Raw genomic sequence first — 15,367 nt, 5'->3', positions numbered from 1 at the left:
CTACTGCTAAGACAAATAGCCGCAACGTGTGTTGTTTCTAGTGCTACTACTAATCTAACTAATAGTATCGTGTTTCCGGTCCAGCGCTACTAGTATACTGTTTATTTTTTTTATTTTTAGTGTATTTATACGTCGTTCTACAAATTTTGGTACAGTACCAATTATAAGGTTGTTATAACAGTGTGTAAAATTTAGGTGGATTAGGTTCAAGTGGAGGCAGCATGTGGTGTATCTCGAAACTATACTACTAATCCAAACTTGATCTAGTTTGGATTAGTAGTACTTTCGATGTGCACCACATGTTGCCTCCACTTTAATCTAATCCGCCAACACAAGCTATTTAATCATCATCATAGTCATTACCACCAACATTAGCTATTTAATCATCAAGTCATAGTGTAGCACATTATCATCTTCAAACTCATTCTAGCTAGCTAATGACCACCAACACTAGCTACGGTAGCTATCTAATCACCACCAACACTAGCTAATAATAACCATCATAGTCATTACCACCAACAATAGCTATTTAATCATCATAGTCATAGTGTAGCACATCATTATCTTCAAACTCATTCTAGCTAGCTAATCACTCTTGCTGCTCTCTCTTAGGTAAAATAGCATAAAACATGTGTAGCACTCCTGCTTCATCATATTGGAGCATGCAGATGAACTTGTCTCCTAATTGTGGGTTGCGCTTCTGATTGCTGCCCCCTAGTACTTCTCTGCGATCCTTCACAATTTTGCTCCAGTCTTTGACTATTAAGCATTCCTCGGTGTTAGAAATTCTGAATGCACTAAAGTGCAATGTAGGATGTCTTGGCCGTAAGCTAACCATGGACATGCGACCTTTAGTCTCAATCCAGTGAGGCACAACTATCATCGGGAGTCCCTGTTGAAGAACATCGTAGTAACATACTTAGCAATGAAGTTTAGCTTAAAAATAATGTATGCAAAAGATGCACTGAGGACAAATAGTAAAAATCTTACCATCTTTCCTAAATAGATGTGACCGTAGTTCAATACAAACACTATTGGTCGCACGTTTTGAGTACTAAGATTTTTAAGTCCAGGAAAATAATTTCTCTTGACAGCATCAAGATCCTCAAGCCATGAAACATAATGACTTATCTCCTCGCAGTTTAGTTCAGCCCCGGGACAGTGGACTGTCCTGTCTACCAAGCGCCGGACATGTTTGCTTGAATGGAGATAAGCTGTCAATAGAAATTAGTTGTCAACTATTTTTGAATAAACAATATCGAAGACATAAATATGGTTGAGAAACTCACATAATGGTAGAACTGGAGGCGTCTGCACATCGACCCAGATGTCGATATTACCTTCAATATCATCTTCCGGACGAATATCAAAGGTGATAACCATATCAGGCTCAAATGCATAAGCCTTGCATAGTGCTTGCCAAGTTTTGCATTCAAAATAGGTGTAGGTGTCTGCATTGTATAATTTTGCGGCGAAAGTATAACCATGCTCGGTCTTCAAGTTAACTCTCTTTACCTCCATATTTTTCATAGGACTGAAACCAATCTTATCCAAGACAAAATTTCTTGCATGGCATGGGGTACGCTAGTAGAATAGTAAAAAATTAAAATTATAAGTTGAAGCAAAAGAAGAAGTCATGCTTAATTACGAAAAAGACTTGTCATTGTGACTTACTGTATCCACTTCGAAGGTCTCATCCAGCTTGATGATGAAGCGCCTACCATCAACTAGGAAATTTCTGTCGCACAGGCCGCGCTCGTCTTCGCAGTATTCGCATGTACCGAAATCCTATTCGTCGTCAGACATTTCCTATGTTCATAGTTGAAACATTAATTGAAAATCGATCATTTGATTCTCTTACTAGCAAATCCGGGGCACTCGATATTTCCTCCATATTCTAGCACAAGTCATGCTTAAATTCACGGAAAAATCCGGCATGACCTTTGCTAAAATAGGACATATCGAGCGCCTGAAATTTGCCGGAACGGAAATGAATCAACACTCCGGCAAAACATAGGCCACTCGGAGGCACATTGCAAACAAGAACACCAAGACATCCTCTATATTCAAAATGCATCATCATCGACATCAATGACATGGCAACTATATGGCACTAGCATTTTCATCATCGACATTTACAACACATTATCATTTGGCTATTCTCACCTAGAGGTCTTAAGGGGTCGACGATGGGACGACTGCGGGGATGAGGCAGGGACAAACTTGATTTCTACATAAACAAAATATAAACAAAATATATTAACCACTTACTATAAATAAACTAATTCTATTAACCACTTACTATAAATAAACTAATTCTATTAAGCACTTACTATATATAAACTAGTTCAATTAAGCACTTGTTATAAATAAACTAGTTGTATTAAGCACTTACTATAAATAACCTAGTTAGTTAACCTAGATAATTAACCTAATTAAACTAGTAAACCTAGCTAGCCAGCCTAGTTAACCTAGCTAGTTTGAATTTTTACTAATTTACTAAAAAAATCTACTCTCTGCAAGAACAGAGTTAGAAGAGATGAGGGAGGGAGGAGGGAGCAGGGGGTGGGGGAGGGAGGAGAGAGGAGGAGGGGGGAAGGAGGGAGGAGGAGGAGGGAGGAGAGAGGAGGAGGGGGAGGACGGCGGTGGGAGAAGGGGGCGGCTGGAGGAGGAGGTGGGAGGAGGGGGCGGCCGGAGGAGGAGGGAGGAGGGCGCGCTGGGAGGAGGAGGGAGAGGAGGGCATACCGAAGACGGCGGCGGCAATGCGGTGGCGGCGGAGGAGTGAGGCAGTGGGGAGTGAGGGGAGGAAGAAGATGGGGCGCGGGGGGTGGAGGGAAATTTGGGGATAAGTCCCGCATAGCAGCAGCGCGTTCCAAGGAAAAGCGCTACTGCTAAGACCAATAGCAGTAGCGCTATCTGTGTACCAGCGCTACTACTATACCTAGCCTGCCGGAAACGGTGTGGCAGTTATAGTAGTAGCGCTTTTCGCGTGGAACGCGCTACTGCTACTTACATAGTAGTAGCGGTCTTGCACGCAACGCGCTACTGGTACATAGCAGTAGCGCATGTTTTTAACCATCGATACTGGTAAGATTATGTGTATAAGGTTTTCCCTAGTAGTGAATGTTTGTCCAGCTCCAGTGAGGGAGGAGGGGGGTGATACGTCTCCAACGTATCTATAATTTTTTATTGTTCCATGCTATATTATATTCTGTTTTGGACATTATTGGGCTTTATTATACACTTTTATATTATTTTTGGGACTAACCTATTAACCGGAGGCCTAGCCCAGAATTGCTGTTTTTTGCCTATTTCAGAGTTTCGCAGAAAAAGAATATCAAACGAAGTCCAAACGGAATGAAACCTTCGGGAACGTGATTTTCGGAACGAACGTGATCCAGAGGACTTGGACCCTACGTCAAGACATCAACCAGGAGGGCACAAGGTAGGGGGCGCGCCCTCCACCCTCATGGGCCCCACGTTGCTCCACCGACGTACTTCTTCCTCCTATATATACCTACGTACCCCCAAACTACCAGATACGGAGCCAAAAAACTAATTCCACCGTCGCAACCTTCTGTACCCACGAGATCCCATCTTGGGGCCTTTTCTGGAGCTCCACCGGAGGGGGCATCGATCACGGATGGCTTCTACATCGACACCATAGCCTCTCTGATGATGTGTGAGTAGTTTACCTCAGACCTTCGGGTCCATATTTATTAGCTAGATGGCTTCTTCTCTCTTTTTGGATCTCAATACAATGTTCTCCCCCTCTCATGTGGAGATCTATTCGATGTAATCTTCTTTTGCGGTGTGTTTGTTGAGACCAATGAATTGTGGGTTTATGATCAAGTTTATCTATGAACAATATTTGAATCCTCTCTGAATTCTTTTATGTATGATTAGTTATCTTTGCAAGTCTCTTCAAATTATCAGTTTGGTTTGGCCTACTAGATTGATCTTTCTTGCAATGGGAGAAGTGCTTAGCTTTGGGGTCAATCTTGCAGTGTCCTTTCTCAATGACAGTAGGGGCAGCAAGGCACGTATTGTATTGTTGCCATCGAGGATAACATGATGGGGTTTATATCATATTGCATGAGTTTATCCCTCTACATCATGTCATCTTGCTTAAAGCGTTACTCTGTTCTTATGAACTTAATACTCTAGATGCATGCTGGATAGTGGTCGATGTGTGGAGTAATAGTAGTAGATGCAGGCAGGAGTCGGTCTACTTGTCTCGGACGTGATGCCTATATACATGATCATACCTAGTTATTCTCATAACTATGCTCAATTCTGTCAATTGCTCAACAGTAATTTGTTCACCCACCGTAATACTTATGCTCTCGAGAGAAGCCTCTAGTGAAACCTATGGCCCCGGGGTCTATTTTCTATAATATTAATCTTCCAACACTTAGTTATTTTTATTGCCTTTTATTTTACTTTGCATCTTTATCATAAAAATACCAAAAATATTATCCTATCATATCTATCAGATCTCACTCTCGTATGTGACCGTGAAGGGATTGACAACCCCTTTATTGCGTTGGTTGCAAGGATTTATTTGTTTGTGTAGGTGCGAGGGACTCGTGCGTGGCCTCCTACTGGATTGATACCTTGGTTCTCAAAAACTGAGGGAAATACTAACGCTACTTTACTGCATCACCCTTTCCTCTTCAAGGGAAAACCAACACAGTGCTCAAGAGGTAGCGGGGAGCGATGACGGGGACACGTCTTTGGCTCGCTCCAGTGCTTGTAATTGTAGATAGATAGTATACAAACCTGGATATAATTTCTACATTAGGTGTTATTTGTAATACTTTGACAGTCGATGAATAGATCAGAAGTTTTCTTGAAAAAAAATACAATGTTGACTTGTAGGCTATACAGAAAGAAACAAATTAGTACTTAGCTCTAATAAAAAGAATTGTTTCAATTTATCCAAGTCTTTTTCTTTGTTGACTTGTTGGGTACTCTACAAACAAAAGAGATATATTGATGAAAATCCACACATATATGCTACATATCTATAAGGTGTGTGTACATTTTTTGTTCGGAGTTGCTTTAGGTCTCAACATAATGTTTGTGTTCTTTAAGAAAATAAAAACCTCCCTGCAGCTGGAGATCCATTTCGCTTTTAAATAAAAATATAATGCTCATTACACTTTTTTTCTTGAAACGGCAACCTAAGTTGCCCAACATTTCCACTAGGATTGGTGGGCAAAGCAAGTCATTAGGGCTCATTTGATTGCAGGGTTTCCCCGGGGATCCCGACCCAATCCACAGAGCGGGCCTGCCTAAACCCTCCTCTTTCCCCAGGTAGAAGTTCAACACCCATGCACTCGTGAAAAATCTCCCCCTATCATCTCCCTCGCGACGCTGCGACTTGCAGCTCCTCCTCACGAAGCTGCGACTCCTCTCGCCTGGACCATACCCCACCCCCACCCTCCCTACTAGACCACCAAATGACCATCCAAAAGAGGAGAACTCCCCCGTGGAAGCCCATGTGTTGTTGAAATTTCCCTCTCGGGGTTTACTGCCCTGGGTTGTCTTCCCGTAGCCACAAAACAAAGCCTTACAAGCTGTTACAAGCTATCAATGGACGAAACTATCGGCAACCACAAGATCTGAACCTACTCCTTGCTATTGCCCGCCTTCTGCCTGACTTCCTCCCAAAAGGCAACCTCATCAGTAACTAAATTGGGCATGTGATTGAAAACCATCGAATTCTGCTTGAGCCGCAGCTTACGCATACCCTCCATTGCAACTGCCACCAACTCCTTTTTCTTTCTATGTGGTACTCTGCCAAAGAGGGAACACCACCATTCTCTTGCAATGTCATGGACGGAAATTCGCTGGGGCACGCATCTGCAAGTCCTGCTCGGTCGCTCTATTGCCTCGCGATTCATGAAGTAGTTGAATACCACATGAGGGCGGAGTAAGTTTTAAGTTTCAATCGTTGAAACTTACGATTTTGCATCTAAAAATTCTAACTTTCTCGCTTGCTTGTACCAAGTTTCAAAGATAAAAAATTTAAGCGATTTTTTATGTCGGACATACGCACAAAGTATGTGATTTTATTTGTCACTCGTAATAAGTTTCAACGGCTGAAACTTAACATAATTTTTTAAAAGTCATCAAAATATATTCAAAATGGACTGTAAAGCGGACACTCTTATATTATGGGACGGGGGGAGTATATGGGATCATGTCATCCTGGGGATGATTCCAAGGCTTGCAGGAAGTGGAAATATTACTGATCCATCACAACAACTTGTGTCAAGCAATGGTGCAGTGTTGGTAGGTGTATTTAATGTTTGTCTTGCGATGTGATGTAAATTAGGAATGATTTGAATGCCTTTTTATTTGCAGCCTATCACCAAGGAATTCTAACTTCTCGCAATAGGCACAACATACAACAGATTTCTTCAAACTTCATTGTAGACTATAAGTATCTTCTTTACACTAGTAGAAAACAGGGCTTTCGTTCGGGCATGGCCAGCCCATTAGTCCCGGTTCTGCAAGAACCGGGACCCATGGGGTGCATTAGTCCCAGTTCGTGAGCCCAGGGGGCCGGCCGGGGCCTCGTGGGCATCGGTCCCGGTTCGTTTCAACCCATTTGTCCCGGTTCTAGGCACGAACCGGGACCAATGAGCCTCGCTCCTGGCTCACCGCCATTGGTCCCGGTTCGTGGCTCGAACCGGGACGGAAGGGGGAGCTTTAGTCCCGGTTCCTGCCACGAACCGGGACAAATGAGTTGCTATATATACCCCATCGCCGCAGCAGAGCACTCCACAGTAGTGCTCTGTTTTTTGCTGGCCGGCGAGGGGGAGGGCATTGGGTGCTCTAGCTCACCTCCTATGCACATGAGGTGTTCGATGAAATGCCCGAGCCACACTAGTTAAGCTTTCTCCTCTCGAAGCTCGACCCCGAGCTCCATTTTTCCCGAGATTTGTCTAGGTTTATATTAGCGGTCCGTCACGTCCCATCCCCGTCTTCATCGTCGTCGATCGCCCACGCCGATCTCGTCGCCGGCACCACCGTGGTGAGCCTCTTGTTCTTATCTTCTTTCTGAAAGAAAAAAATTCTTACTTCAGATAGATACTTGTCTAATTTTCTTACTTTTATTATTCCTTGTTATTATATAGTGTGATGGTTTTGGTATCCGCCCCCGTCGGCCCTCATCCTGTCTATGATTCGGATGTGGTATATATTATCTTTTTATAACTATTTGGTTCATTTATTGTTTATGACAATTATGCCGACCAACGTGACATAGATTTTATTTGTCTAGGAGGTGGTTGAACCGGAAATTCCAACCGACCCTCTTGTCGAGAGGTTAAATTTAGTTGAAGAAGAAAACAATTACTTGAAGGAAAAAATAAAAAAATTGAGGAGGAGAAGATGATATTGGAGTTGCATGTTGTGGATGTCGTCGATGATCACAAGATCAAGATGGATGCAATGCGGTTGAAGATTAGAAAGATTAAAAAATATGCCATTCATACCGAGGCTTGGTATCATTATGCAGTTGGATCAATTGTTACCTTGGTTGCGATTATGATCGCATTTGTTGTTGCATTGAATTGTTTTACATAATTTCAATGTATGGTTCACTACTGGAATTAGCTTATTTGCCGTCTGCCTGTTCTTTGCCGTCCGCTGGCAGACGGCAAAGAAGGTCTTTGCCATCCGCTTACAGAAAGCGGACGACAAAGAACAGGCTGATGGCAAAGAAGGTCTTTGCCATCAGCCTGTTCTTTGCCGTCCGCTGGCTGACGGCAAAGAGAGAGCTGGCCCCACTAAACGAGCTAATTCGAAAAAACTTAATGGCCCCCCTCTTTGCCGTCTGCTAGCAGCAGACGGCAAAGAGGAAACAAAGCGGACAGCAAAGGGTGGGCGGACAGCAAAGATGTGACCTAACTAACGGCAGAGCCCCACCCCGCCGTTGCCCCACCTCCTCTATCCCTATCCCCTCTCTCTCCCCCCACCCCTCTCTCTCCCGCTCGTCTCTCCCTCTCCCTCCCGCGAGAAGCTACGCCGGCCGATTCCGGCGAGCTCCGGCGGGATTCGACGACGCCCGCCCCATAGTCGAGAGCCTCCTGACCCCGCACCGCTGCGCCACCTCGCCTCCGCCCGCCGGTGCGCGCTGCCACCTCACCATTTCCCCTCACCCTTGTCTCCCTCGCTCAGATCCGCCCGCACCCGCTGCCCTGTCGCCATGGCCTCGTCGATCCCGCGGCCACCAGCTCCCTCTCGCCGCGCCAAGCCGTCTAGGAGCTCCTCCATCGTCGTCTTCTTTGCCCTCGCAGGGTCGGATGGGCGCGCGCGGCGGAGGTCGGGTGCGGGGCGTCACTGTCGTCGTGGGTGAGGCGGTTCAGGATCGTCGCGTGCTTCAACGCCACGTCGTCGGCCGTCTCGGAGGCCGCCGCCGCCAACGCCGCGTCGGGCGTCGTCCACGCGGTGCCGCAGACCAAGCCTGTTGTGTCCGCTGAGTGGCTGCACGCCAACCTCAGGGACCCCAATATGAAGGTATAGCACTTGCCGTTCTGTTGCGCCCGCCCTCTGAAATCTCAATGTCAGTTGCACAATTGGTATAGTCTAGATTTAAGACATGGTACTCATATGACTGGGGTTCTGCTGCTGTGGCAATTTGGTCGGCGCTGCTACAAGTGATAAATCTGTTTGCTTAACTAGTGATGCTAGCTAGTACGTGAATTGGTATTTTAGCTGAAAGAGGATTTTGGTGGGCTTTGTTTTAGCACCAGCACTAATCTCAAGTTTCTTAAAAACAAATGAAGTGCCTCTATTACAGTATGTGACGAAGGTCAACGCTCCTCGGATAAACCTATTTCCAAAAATAAAATCTTGCTACTGAAATAATGCTACATTTTGGAGACCTTTTCTTTCTGGACATTATTGGCATAGTCTCGGGCTCTCATCACTATGAATAATAGAACACATACTACTAGGAGGAATCACATTTAACTATGCTATTCATAGGGTAGTTTTCTTGCTGTTAAACATGTCCACCGGCATACATTGTATCTTATTGTGCTCTTACTTTTTTGTCTAGGTACTTGATGCCTCTTGGTCAGAAGATGATGGCGAGTTCCTCATTCCAATTGAGTTTATATTGGGTAGGTTTCTTTGTCATGATCTGGATTGCCGCAGTCATGTTCAAGTCCAATGATATCTTGCGCAAGCAGACCGCTCTCAAGGTTGGTTCTTCATAATAACTTGTCTATCAACGTGCTTCTTCTGCTTCTAGAGGTTAATTAATTGTTCTGCCAAGCAGACTGCTCTCAAGGGCTTGTGCTTATCTTGTGTATCAACGTTCTTGTTCTGCTTCTAGCACTGGGTCTGTCCCTTCTATTGAGGAAGCCGGCTGGCAGACTGCTGCCGTCACTAAATCCCTAACGTTGGGGCCGTGTTAACTCCATTTGATTGTCAAATTGCTTAGATACCTCAATTTGATTGTGCTCATAGTGTTCTCACATGCTTTGAAGAGTTGGAAACACTATAAATGTTTTGGTACGGTTATGTGCTCTAGAATAGTGATTCGGGCATGCTATATTTTTCATTGCGGTGAATGGTATTCTCTTTTCCCACACAGCATGATTTCCCCTTTTGGGGCCTCTCTGCTTCAAATTATTCCATATGATTGTAATATGCGGCCTTGAAAAACTCCTATGGTTTTCTATGATGCACTCAAACATCCTGTCGATCATATTGTATCAAGAGAGGGCATGACATTGCAACCCAGTGATTTTCCTATTTATGAGTTTTTAGGTCCTGTGAACCAATTAGGCCCTTGGTCATTTCTTGAACTCAATCAGTAACTCATTTGTGGAAAAAACTTGACGATGTGTGTACCTGTGTGTTCTGTTCTGTTTTGAAGTGGATAACATTGCCCCGTGTTTCACTTGGAAATAACTTATGTTTGTTGAATAATAGGAATTTATGCACCATTTCTATTTGTTCATAACTCTTAAACTAGCACTGCTCTCCTTAAAATTTCAAATCAGGCTGACTGTTGTTTTGTGCTCCACGGATACAACGATCCAGCAAGCTGCTATGGTGGTCAAGTGTGTGCTGCCTAGGAAAATAGATATTTAGTTTTAGGTCATTTCTTGTAATTTCAGATATGGAGTGCTTGTCTTTAGTTTTTGTTTTTACTTTGTGAAACTTGCTACCTATGGATGAAACTGTGTAATATTGATGAAACTATGTATATGTATGGATGAAACTTGCTACTATTGGTAACATGTGTTGGATATCCTATATTGGTCATATATATATATGTGTGTGTGTGTGTGTGTGTGTGTGTGTGTGTGTTTGATTTTCTGTGAAAATGAATTGATATAAGAAGAAACAGAATTAATGCCTATTCGGTCTCTTTGCCATCTGCCAGCAGATGGCAAAGAGCCTGCAGTCTTTGCCGTCAACGGCTGACGGCAAAGGCTGTTGTTAGCCGCCTAACGGACTAATAGCGTATTTATTGCCGTCGGCTTTCTTTGTCGTCCGCCGCTGATGGCAAAGGCCCCTTTGCCGTCCGCTTCAGAAAGCAGACGCCAAAGAAGCTCTTTACCGTAGCCTACTTTGCCGGAGCCTTTTGCCGTCCGCCATCCTTGCCTTTGCCGTCTGCCGTGGCAGACGGCAAAGTAGCTGATTCCAGTAGTGGTTTAATTAGATGCTCTGGAGAGCTATATGTTGTTCAATGAGAACTATGTATGTACTTTGGTTTTAATGTGATGATGAACTTCTATTAATTTGGTCACTTATCAATTTCAAGGTCTTATAGCTCAAAATAATCAGTAAATGCATGAAAATAACAAATGAAGTCAGAATGGGATGAAAATTGATGATGTGGCTTTGAATGGTGCATTTGGAACACAGAAAAACTCTGGAGTTCAAATAAGTTCAAAAAAATGAAATCCCTTTGTAACAGACGAGTTTCCGTATGAAACCCTGATACTTCAAAAGAGATTGTCCGTTTTGTACACGAAGTGCATCCAGTTTTTGCCGTAACCCTCTCTACTTTCTTGCACATGCTATGTGGGTGAAATGATGATACCATGCCAACTTTCAACCTTTTCAGAGTTCATTTGAAATGCTTATCAATTTCAGGGTCTTATAGCTCAAAATAATCAGTAAATGCATGAAAAATAACAAATGAAGTCAGAAAGGGTTGAAAATTGATGATGTGGCTTTGAATGGTGCATTTTGAACACAGAAAAACTCTGGAGTTCAAATAAGTTCAAAAAAAATGAAATCCCTTTGTAACAGACGAGTTTCCGTATGAAACCCTGATACATCGAAAGAGATTGTCCGTTTTGTACACGAAGTGCATCCAGTTTTTGCCGTAACCCTCTCTACTTTATTGCACATGCTATGTGGGTGAAATGATGATACCATGCCAACTTTCAACCTTTTCAGAGTTCATTTGAAATGCTTATCAATTTCAGGGTCTTATAGCTCAAAATAATTAGTAAATGCATGAAAATAACAAATGAAGTCAAAAAGGGTTGAAAATTGATGATGTGGCTTTGAATGGTGCATTTTGAACACAGAAAAACTATGGAGTTCAAATAAGTTCAAAAAAATGAAATCTCTTTGTAACAGACGAGTTTCCGTATGAAACCCTCATACTTCGAAAGAGATTGTCCGTTTTGTACACGAAGTGCATCAAGTTTTTTCTGTAACCCTCTCTACTTTCTTGCACATGCTATGTGGGTGAAATGATGATACCATGCCAACTTTCAACTTTTTCAGAGTTCATTTGAAATGCTTATCAATTTCAGGGTCTTATAGCTCAAAATAATCAGTAAATGCATGAAAAATAACAAATGAAGTCAGAAAGGGTTGAAAATTGATGATGTGGCTTTGAATGGTGCATTTTGAACACAGAAAAACTATGGAGTTCAAATGAGTTAAAAAAATGAAATCCCTTTGTAACAGACGAGTTTCCATATGAAACCCTCATACTTCGAAAGAGATTGTCCGTTTTGTACACGAAGTGCATCCAGTTTTTGATGTAACCCTCTCTACTTTCTTACACATGCTATGTGGATGAAATGATGATACCATGCCAACTTTCAACCTTTTCAGAGTTTATTTGAAATGCTTATCAATTTCAGGGTCTTATAGCTCAAAATAATCAATAAATGCATGAAAAATAACAAATGAAGTCAGAAAGGGTTGAAAATTGATGATGTGGCTTTGAATGGTGCATTTTGAACACAGAAAAACTCTGGAGTTCAAATAAGTTTAAAAAATGAAATCCCTTTGTAACACACGAATTTCAGGGTCTTATAGCTCAAAATAATCATAAAATAAAATAAATAATATAAGCAAAAAGAATTTTCATAAACAACTTTTTTGTTACAAACTTTAATAGCAAAAAGAATTATCATAAAATAAAATAAATAAGTAATTAGAAACAAAATAATATAAACTTTAATAAAATATATAAGTAGAAACAAAATAAAATAAAATAAACTTTAATAACATAAATAAAATTTATGAAACTAAAATTATCAAAGTATTTTCTGTTCAAAACATTATAAGAAACCTCTAGTATTATTGAAACTAAAATTATATAAAATTGATGCAACTAAAATTATCAAAGTATTTTCTGTTCAAAATCATTAAAAGCAAAAAGAATTTTCATAAAGAACTTTTTTTGTTAGAAACTTTAATAGCAAAAAGAACTATCATAAAATAAAATAAATAAGTAATTAGAAACAAAATAAAATAAAACAAATAAGTATTTTGTTGTAAGTAGAAACAAAACAAAATAAATAAAGAAAACAAAAAAACTGGGGAAAAATAAAAAAATTGCCACCTACTGGGCCACCACGGCCTGAATACGACTTGAAACCCATCCATGGGCCAGGATTCAGGCCCGCAGAAGGCCCAGTAGGCCCATCGGGCATAGCAGTCACAATTAGGCCCGTAAGCCTGCAATGGAGAGGAGCTCGAGAGGGGTGCGACAGTGGGGCATATAAACCACTGCGCGCCCCTCTCAACTAGCGAGGTGGGACTAAACTCCCACCACCATGACGTTGTGCAAGGCCTTTGGTCCCGGTTGGTGGCACCAACCGGGACTAAAGGGGGGCATTGGTTCCCGGTTGGTGGCACCAACCGGGACTAAAGGGGGGGCATTGGTTCCAACCGGGACCAATGCCCCCCTTTAGTCCCGGTTGGTGCCACCAACCGGGACCAAAGGCCTCTGCTTCCCGAGGGCGGGACCAAAGGGCGGGAAGGACCAATTTCTGCTTCCCGAGTGCACAATTTTTATGAACAAATTACAACATCTAAATTAACTACACATCTAAATAGATGTGTAGTTATATTTATATAGATGTGTAGTTAATTTAGATGTTGTAATTTGTTCATAAAAATTGTGCACTTTTGTATAGAAACTTTATTTTTTTCATATGTACGAAAATGTAGAGTGAAAACGAAAACAAACATATAAGGAAAAAATGAAGAAGGAAAAGAAAACCGCTTGGCCCGGCCACCATCGCATTTTCATAAAGTGTTTCCACCGAGTCCACGTCGCACCGATCGAGCACGCGCGGCGAAGCAAGTCTTTTTTTAAGGTAGTTCTTTGTTAAAGTGAGGGGGGACGTCGAACATTACATGAGGCGGGGGGGCGTCGGACATGACATGAGGGGGGACGTCGGAAAAAATAAGAAGAGGAAGAAGAAGAAAAAAAAGGAGAAGAAGAAGGAATAGAGGAGTGGAAGATTTCCACTCCTCTATTCCTTCTTCTTCTCCTCTTTTCTTTTCTTCTTCTTTTTTATCGGGAATGAGGGTGTCGAAGATCGCCGAGCGGTCGAGGGGCGAGGGTCGATGAACGCCGAGGGGTTTTGTTGAATCCTTTGACACTAGCTAGACAAACGTGAAGCGTTGCTTCATGTTTAGAAAAGTGTATATATGTATGTATGTTCTCTGTGTATATATGTTCATATATGCAAAAGTTAGATTTTTAGAAAAGTAGCACCCCCTCTCGACCGTGATAACTTATACCACGGGAGCACCCGCCCGGCCCTCTCGCTCGACCAAAACTCTCGAGGACACCCAAACCCTAGAAAAAAACGATGTCGGTCTCCTACCCCCTCCCGCCGCGCCCCTACCCGACAAACTCTCTCGAGGCCACCCAAATTTACCAAGTTAAAAGAGCATTGTCGTCGAGGCCACCCCAAACCCTTGAAGCGTTGTCGAGGCCACCCCAAACCCTTGAAGCGTTGCCGAGGCCACCCCAAACCCTAGAGAAGCAGCGTCGAGGCCACTAATATGATTCCTTATTGTGATTAGCTAGCTTGTTCTACGTTTGCCACTAATATATCCATCTGTCATGTTTGAATAATAATTGCCATGTTGTAAATATTCGCAGAAACTATGGAGCACCCCCGAGACGAAGCAACAGAAGCGGTGTTGGGGGGCATAATCGCACAAGGAAGTGATGTCGTCTTGTCGTTTCTCAATGACACCGATGGTCTGGAAGGACAGGGTGAAGAAGCAGGCTATGATTATGATGGCTCTGGTGACCCAATGCCGGTGCAAGAAGGAGACCGTGATGACGGCTCCGGTGACCCAATGCCAGTGCAAGAAGGAGACTGTGATGACGGCTCCGGTGACCGAACCGAGTCCGGCCAGGTATATATATTAGTTAAGCCTGTGCTGACTAGCTAATTGATGCATTCAATGTTTTGGTATATGTACACATATTAATTAACTCCCGTCTTTCTTCTTTTTTCTAGCCCTCTGGATCGAGCACAACTTCGGTAAAGAGACAAGGCCCGAAGAAAAAGTTGCGCTCAGATGAAAGGTTTGAGATCACAGCAATCGCGCGCGATGGCATGCCGATTGAACCCATCCGGACAAAGGAAGCATTTGCTGCTCAGTGCGGGGTTCTTGTTAGGGACAAGATCCCGATCAGTATCCACCAATGGTTAAAGCCTAAGAATGAAGACCCTGAGGTGTCTTATGTCGACGATATGCAGAAAGATGATCTTTGGACCGCGCTGAAGGCAAATTTCACCCTACCGCCAGAGGAGGATCCGGAGAAGCCAGTTATAGAGCAATTGATCAAGTATCATGCTCTTAAGAAGATGGCAGAACTATTCAGGAGGTGGAAGAATGAGCTGAAAACATCGTTTATCAACAAAGAAAAGACACCAGAATTCACCGGCCGGTATGAGAAGATCAGAGATCACTGGCCCGCATTTGTGGCCCACAAGACATCGGACAAGAGTAAGAAGATGTCACCGACAAACAAGAAAAATGCTGCGAAGAAGAAGCGTCACCATCGCACGGGGTCAGGTGGCTACCTCAAAGCCCGACCGTTGTGGGCCAA

The sequence above is a fragment of the Triticum aestivum genome, chromosome 2D (genome assembly GCF_018294505.1).
Source record: "Triticum aestivum cultivar Chinese Spring chromosome 2D, IWGSC CS RefSeq v2.1, whole genome shotgun sequence".
NCBI lineage: Eukaryota > Viridiplantae > Streptophyta > Magnoliopsida > Poales > Poaceae > Triticum > Triticum aestivum.
Note: the sequence above shows the minus strand (reverse complement) of the source record.